Source organism: Myotis daubentonii, chromosome 13 (genome assembly GCF_963259705.1).
Source record: "Myotis daubentonii chromosome 13, mMyoDau2.1, whole genome shotgun sequence".
Taxonomy (NCBI): domain Eukaryota; kingdom Metazoa; phylum Chordata; class Mammalia; order Chiroptera; family Vespertilionidae; genus Myotis; species Myotis daubentonii.
The window spans coordinates 59,714,374-59,722,236 of NC_081852.1; the positions used below are offsets into that span (position 1 = coordinate 59,714,374).

The 7,863-nt window shown below is 53.5% G+C and overlaps 1 long non-coding RNA gene across 1 annotated transcript; it reads left to right on the top strand.

The window, feature by feature from the left end:
* Positions 1–3,315: 3,315 nt before the first annotated feature.
* On the top strand, positions 3,316–5,900 carry LOC132214582 (uncharacterized). Its single transcript, XR_009448321.1, has 3 exons — positions 3,316–3,608; positions 3,771–4,096; positions 4,391–5,900. It is a non-coding gene; the product is annotated as an uncharacterized LOC132214582 (long non-coding RNA).
* The last annotated feature ends 1,963 nt before the right edge of the window (positions 5,901–7,863 follow it).

The window sequence follows — 7,863 nt, forward strand, 5'->3', positions numbered from 1 at the left end:
AGGCTGCTCTCTGACTGCCCTGGCCTGGTGGGCCCTGCCTGTGCCTCAGGGCCCTGTCCCCCCTGCCCCCCAGAGCGCCATCCTGGGAGCCATGTCCCAGTCCTCCTTGTAGCTGTCATCCAAACTAAACACATCCCAGAGGTCACATCTGATTTACTCTTTTTGTGAAACAGGGAGTATTTTTTTCCATTCCAAAGCCCTGTGACAGGCGTGCAAACGGTGAAGGCAGGTGTGGCCCAGGCACAATGAGTCAGTATATAGGGGAAAGGCTCCTCCAAAGAGCGAGGGGTCGGCGGGGGGGGGGGGGGGGGGGGGAGGAAGGAGCGGAGGGAAGGAGGAGCAGACAAAATCAGTGAAGACTTGAGGACACAGGAGGTGATCCCCCTGCCTCCACCTGAGCCCTGCCCGCCCTGTGAGCTGAGCATGTAGGCATTCAGGTCCCAATTTTCCGCCTTGCACCCCCGTTCTCCCAGCCCCCAGAGGGATATCGGATGAGGTGTGCTGGCCGTGCAAAATCAGTGTCCATGGAACAGGTGACTGCCATCCGACCCCACGGGACCTCAGATGGAGGAGGTTCAGGCACCTGGTCCCCAGGGGGGTGAGGAACGCAGGGTGCCGCCTCTGTTGGGGGAATTGCCTTTAGAAATGCAAAGAGCACAGAATCTGTTTCCTAAGACTTCCCCCTTTGGGTTAAAAAGTATAGCTAAGGGTTTGATTCGTTCCTGGGGGCTGCAGGTGAGTGTCCTCAGCCCACTGCGAGGATGCCGGCGGCGCTTTAAATGACGCGGCGTCCTCCTGCAGGGATCTGGTCGCCGAGATACTAGACTTTTTCCAATTTAAAGTTGAACTTCAAGTAATAAAATCGGCTACATTGGCTTTTAATATGAGGAATTAGAGCCCGACGTCGGCCGATCTGACTCACCGGCTCACTGGCCCATCCCGGGGAAATGACGCCGGAAGATGGCACAGCGGATGGAAGGCCTGGGAGGACCCGGGCCGCTCAGGAGGCGCGCGCCTTCACCTGCAGCCGGCAAGGACGTCACGGTCACTCAGGAAGGGCACCTGCGACCGAGGCAGACGAGCGGTCCCTGGTGCGGCCCCATCACGGCAGCTTGGGCAGCCTGAGCCTCCCGCAGCCCGGCCTTCGAGGAGAAACAGTCCGGTGAGCACCATTGGCCTGGAGACACTCTGGAGGAGGGGCCCCTGCATCCTGAGAGCTTCCCACACCTGGGGGACAGACAGACCCCCTCCACCCATCACTCCAGGCTGCCAGAGCGTGTGCACCCTCCTCCCCCGCCTCATATACACGCACAGAAAAGAAATCAGGGAGGCAATGACTCTTAACTTAAATATATATATAAAATACAGCTAATGATGCAAGATGGGATTTTAGAGGTAACACTAATCTACACAATTTTACGTTTCCTTTTCCATTTCTGTGTTCAGTCTCCGTGAGCAACAGGGGGGCCTCAGTGCCCACCCGAACAGCTCCCTGTAGGACAGCTCCCCTGAGCCAGGGCAGCTTGGAAGGCCTCGGTCTCTATAGCGAGGAGGGATGGCTGCACCTGGCCCGGGAGGTGCCTGCCTGCTCGGGCTGACCTGCCTGTTGGGCCGGGATGTGGGCGATTGGAACCCCCAGCAGAGGGGCAGAGGGTGGGGGAAGGGAGGGATGGGATTAGACATCCGCTTTTCTCTGCCCCCCCCCCCCCACCCACTGGCTCTTTGAATTGCCAGTCATCCTTCCTCTGAGAAATTTCCAAACTTATATCACTTAAACGATAGCCGTTCTAACGGTTTTTTGGTGGCGATAACTCTAATACCACGACTTAAAAACCGTGGCGATCTTAGAGTTCTGCGAAATCTCTCTTCGCTGGGGAGTGCATCAGACAGTTGGAAGCCAGCCTGGGGAGGGAGGACAGGCCTCCGGGGTCTCTGAGTGATGTGGGCCTGTCCTCTGAGGGCACCCATCCCACCCTTCACCCCCCAGAGCTCACCGCTCTGCCTCCCCTTCGGATGCCAAGCTGGCATTCTCGGCCTGGCCCCACGGAAGGCTGGGTAGGCATTTCAGCCTCAAACATCAATCCGCCTCCCGCGAGAGATGGCTCAGGCCCGGAGCGGAGCTGGGCGGATTTCAAAGGCCTCTAACAAGCAAGCACCAATCGCTTCCTGAAACTGCGGGTCCTCCGTGCGGGGGAGGGAAATCATTCCAGTCATTAACGCCCCTGGCTTTGCTTCAAAGGCTGTGGGTTCTGGAGGGAGAAGGCGGGCCTCTCACGCCTGCCTGGGAAGGCGTCCCTTCTTTTATTCATAAGCCTCTTTCTCATTAGCCTCCTTATGGATCTGGGTGCTGGGGCGGGGGAGGGGGGCGCCCTCGCTCAGAGGAGCCAGCAGAGCCCTCGGCTTAGAGTTTTGTTCTGAGAAGAACGGTTTCGGTTCATGCACTGTTCCCACGCCAGCTGTTGTGTGGCCTGTTCAGGAAACAGCGGTTTCTTCCAGAAACCCACAACCGAGAGCACTTTTGTTGCTGATTAAGACGCAGGTGCTCAGCAGCCTCCAGAGGCCTTTGCTGGGCTCGCTCGGAATCGGCCGCTCTGGGCCCGAGCCCTCGGCCCCGAGGCTGCCAGAACCTTCTGCTAGGGGAGCGCCAGGCTGCGTTAGGGCCACCGGAGTTGGGGTTCAGAGGAGCCCGTACCTGGGACAGAGCTTGTCTGCAAGGAAGGGCGGGCAGGTAGCCTACAGCCTCAGTGCCTGACCTCTGGCCCACGCAGGCTGAGCCGAGAGAAGATGGTGGAGTGTGGCAACCCTCCCCTTGCCTTCCTTTCCCCTCCCCTCCCCCTCCTCCCCTTCTCTCTTCTCTCCTCTCTTTTCCTCTCCTTTCCTCTCTTCTCTTTACTCTTCTTTCCCCTCCCTCCCTCCCTCCCTCTCACTCCCCCCACCCTCATGACTTCTCAGAACCTATCTGGATGCTCTAGCTAAGCACCAACCCCGCGGCATTTAATAATTAATCTTCAAGCCGCGTGTGGTCACCATCCTTTAACAAGATCCGACACTTCCTCTTTTCTTACCGGAAAATCGGCTTTTAACATCTTCGGGAAATTCCTTGTAACGTGCATGGAGTTAAAACCCGAGGTCAGGTGGCGGAATGGACGCTCATGTGTGGTTGAGATTCGTACATAAAATTGGACGTTCGCCACCCGGTCGACAGGATCACAGTGTCATCCGTGGAATATTCGCCGTTCGCTCGGCCACCCACCACGTGGGGACGGGCGCGGCGTGAGACCCCTGTGGCGGCACCACGACGCAGACGTGTGAGTGTCCTGTGAGAGGCATCACCACCGGCTGCCTCCCTTGTGACGAAGATGAGCTCCTGCCAGCATTTCCGAGCGTTTTCTTGCCAAATACTTTCTGCCAGTTTGAATACTTCTAACCCTTTCTTCTTGTGAAAACACACATTCCTTAACTTTAAGTAAAAATAATTTCTTTATGTGAAACCGGGGAAGAACGATAAGAAAGACCCACAGAAATAGGACAAACTGCAGTCGGGTGGATGTCTTCCTTAGATCAGCTAAGACTCCGGGAGGAATCAGAGATTATTCTCTTGCCAAGAAGTAAGTAAAAACAATGGCTTAGAAATAACAGATGGAAAAGAAATCCTTGAAGCATCTGGCAATTTGGGTCATTTTACTTGTTCTCTGCGTATTTGGTCTGGGTGACCATTCGGCCTGGAAAATTGGGCAATTCTTTATTGTTTATCATGCATTTTATTTCAGCTGCTTCACAGAAAGGGATTTGATTGAGATGATTCACAAGGACCAGAGTCAAGATCACGTGGGCCCCTGAAGAGACGGACAGGAGCCTGCAGGTGGTGCTCTGACTCTCAGGACCCCTTGCTGTGGGCTGAGCAGGAGCTGAGCTGGGACCCGCCAGGATGCCCTGGGCCCCGCCTGCCTCCCTGCATCCACAGAACCAATGACCAGATGGTGTGGCTTTGGTCACTGCTGCTCTTACCACTGCTGTTCTCAGCCCCCTTGCCCGCCCCCAGAGGCCAGAGCAGCAAGAAGTGTGGTCGGGTCTTCTTGTGCCCCTGATTAGGTGAGTCCTTTGTGTCCTCCCTCCCCGCTCCATCTTTGGGTGGAAAGCAGACGATGGGCCCAGGGGCTTGGGGAGGCCCCTCCCCCCAGTAGCCGTGACCGGGCGCTGGCGGGCATGGCGGGCATGTCCCCTGCGGAGCCCTTCCTGTCTTTCCTGGCACAGACCTGCCAGAAAAACGGGGCTACTACAAACAAAAACAGCAGAGCCGGCATCTGAACAGGTTTCACCTTGCGGTGACTCTTCTTGACAATCACGTTTTGGACAAGGTTTCTCTCTCTCTCTTTGTCTTTTACAGGAGAGAGAAGCGGGACCCTGAAGTAGATGGTGTCGATCCAAACTGACATGTGCCGTGACACGAGTGGGGCCCCCACAGAGCCGAGGGCTGCAGGCGTCCCTCTGGGAGGCTGACAGGCGTCCATGGAGGAGGAAGCCTGGCATCTCCGCAGACCTTTCTCCTCTGGGTTCCGACCCGCCACACCCACATGGTGGCGAGGCCTCTGGTGGGCCCATCGCTCATTACGGCTGCAACCAGCAATCGTTTGCTGTGTCGCCCACACCTGACTGAGGGCTGCTGGGGTCCTGTGGCTGAACCCAGACTCGAGGGTAAGGGTGTGTGTGTGAACCTGGGCCAGGGATGCAGATGGCACAGGCGGAGAGCCCCTCTGATTGGCCAGAGCGCCTGCACATCATCGCTGCATGTAATCCACCGCGGAGACTTGGTTTCGCCATATTCTGCAGAAATAAGACAAATAGGAGAATAACCAGACTGTGAAGAAACAGGAATGGAATTCTGGTGAGAAAATTGCTTGATAATAGCTAACACTATATCATAGCGAGCAAACCTAAATGTGTCCAAATTAATGTATATTCACACCAAACAAATGTTAATTAAACAAGCTACAGTGTAGCGCTCTGCTCGGGCTCTGAAGCTATGCGTCCACCAAGCCGGGGCAGCCTGAGGTCCAGAAATGCCAGGCACCACTTTCTCTGTGTCGCTTACCTTGTTGTTCAGTGAAGATGCCCCTCTGGCTCGCACATGTCATTGCTGGGAGAGCTGCCTGGCTACCTCAGTATTTCCTTCAGGTATTGATCACGCATTAGTCATTCCAATAAAAGTCAGAAGAGCTGCCCACCGTGTGGGAGGGGTTTGATTAGCCTCCTTTTGCAAAGGGCCTCTCCCTCCTCTTTGAGATGGAAGGGTGGAGATGTCTTTTTGAATTTTTACTATGGACCAGCCAAAGCCTCTCGGACAACACACAGTAGCACTGATTTCAAAGTAAGTCTGCAGGTGTTAAAAGACCTACACTTGTCTCATGAGAAAGTGTCCTGTATTCAGAAAAGAAAAAGAGATAGGGCATTGCCTTGTCGGAGTTAAAAACGTGTCCCTCTGTCCGTGCCACACCATTTGACTGCGGTCAACAGACACTCCCCAGCCTCCTTCCCTTTTCCTAACAGAAGAGAGGACCAGACAGAAGCCCTGCCTCTCCCCGGACCCAGGTTGGGGGAGGGGAAGGCCAGGGACCCCCGATGGGCTCAGCTTTTCCAATGAGAGTGTGTCCACCCAGGTCATGAAGGGGTGGAGGTTTTCTCACTTCAGGATGATGAGCATGAGAGGAAGGGCGATAGGACCAGGCCTGGAGGTGGGTCGGTCCAGCAGAGGGGCAGCGTCCCGCTCTGGTGGTCAGGACCTGAGTTGACACTGTGGGTGTGGCCAGGCAGTTACCCACCCTCTCTGAGCCTCATCTCCTTCATCTGGAAAAAAGAGGAGGAAAATAGCGTAGGTTTGTCACTTGTTAAGTGAGAAAAGCATGTGCCACACTTAGCGGTGCTCAGTGTTTGCCTTTGGGTTGTCCGAGGGGAGGCCACGCTGCGGGGGATCCCTGCAGGCTTCGCCGAGTCGCGAGGGTTGGCCATCTGTGTAAGCATGGGAGGGCCCATTGCGTTCGTGTGTGTGCACGTACATTTAAGGCCACTCATTTGCTGGGCATTGCGTCCAGGGGCAGCAACAGAGAGGCCTCCCGTGTCCACGATTTTGTTCAGTGGCTCCCTTTCCATGATATTTCGGTCCTGAAGCCACTGGTTCCAGCTACAATCTGAGACACAGGGTCTCCTAAACTTGAATGATGGGACAGTAAATAGTAATGGCCCAGGGTCTGGAAGCAGCTTTGACCCCATGTTCTGACCAGAACTTGGGCAGCTGCCCAGATCCAGCTGCTGCAGCCCCTACAAAGTAAGTCCAGTCTTGACGTCTCTGTACAAATATATAGGGCTTCTCCCCTCCCCCCACTCCCTTCCTTCCTTCCTCCCTCCCTTCCTTCCTCCCTCTCTTCTTACCCCTCTTCTCTCCTCCCTCCCCACCTCCCTCTAGAGTATACACCGCGCCGGGATGTATGCTGGTTGCTGTTGAAACTCTGGGCTGAGACCAGGGTAGATTCCAAGCATACCTGGTTAGACTCCCCACTGCTGCTCTTGGGAACCTCAGGGACAGCAATCCTTATATCTATCCTATTCCCACAAAAGTAGAGTGGGAATGGGGGTGGAGCAGGAGATTGAGGGTGGGACTTGAGTCATTTGCATCCTCCCATGTGGTGTCACTCCTTTGCTGTGTACCCCCCTCCTCCATCCCCCCCCCCCCGCCAGGCCTTCACCATATACTGTCTGTGTCCATGGGCTAAGCATATATGTTCTTTGGTTAATCTCTCCCAGTCCCCCTTCCCTCCCCCCTGGGCATTTGCTTTTAAATTAGCCACACACCTTTATCATGTGAGCTATTAAAAACAGAGCTTTAAATGCGTTGTATGAGCAGCTGAAAGGCTTACATCGCTGAGGTTTAGAATGGAATTTACTAATTTTAATGTCAAGTGCATTGTTATTTATCCAGCTTCTTAATGAAAATATAATGCTCAATAACCTTTAAAAGTTAATACAAGGGGAAAGAGAATAACTGCGAAGATATATTTATTTTTAAGAGTCTCCATATATCACTCTTTGCCTGGAGCTCAAGGACTCCCTGTAGAAGTCATTGTCTGGTATGTTTTGGGGTGACAAGTGACTGATGCCACCCTATTTTCCTTTCATTTTCCATGAGCCACCACATGAGAAAGGCGCTTCACCCTCCAGGCTGAAGCCAAGACTTAGCTGGCGGGTATGCAGTACCTAAAACGAGATCCACAACACTTTCTATTTTTTTTTAAAAAAGTCCATTTTATCTTTATTCTGTTTCCCAATGACAAAAGATCAAAAATAACAAATGTTCATTTTAAAATTCAACCATTACAAACATGATTAACATAGAAATAAAAGTCAGAGATAATCGCTGTAAAAATATTGTGTCTATTCTTTCAGACAGCTTTCTGCCCGTGAATAGTTATGACTTTTTGTGTGCATTTATATAATAATGGGTGACACTTACTTATCATTTTTTTTATGCCGGAGTATTTTACACAGATTAGTTCGTGAGACACAGGGATGTTATGACACTTACCCAGCATTGCCTGGGTTCGATTCAGGTGCTGTGACGGTAGCGCCCGCCTGTCCCCGCACCGTGTGCTGTTTATTACAACCCACTCTGTTACAAAGCGCGGCGGTTCTGGAACCCACTCCCGTTTCTGAAACCTGTTGCCAAGCTCACCACGTAACTTAGGCATCTTTCTATGTCGGTTGTTAGGTCATGTTTTAATGGCTGCAAACTCTATCACTTGTGTGGATGACCAAGAACTGAGGTACTCAGTCTTCTATTCACGGGCAGGTGAGGTATTCAGGGCCCTTTTC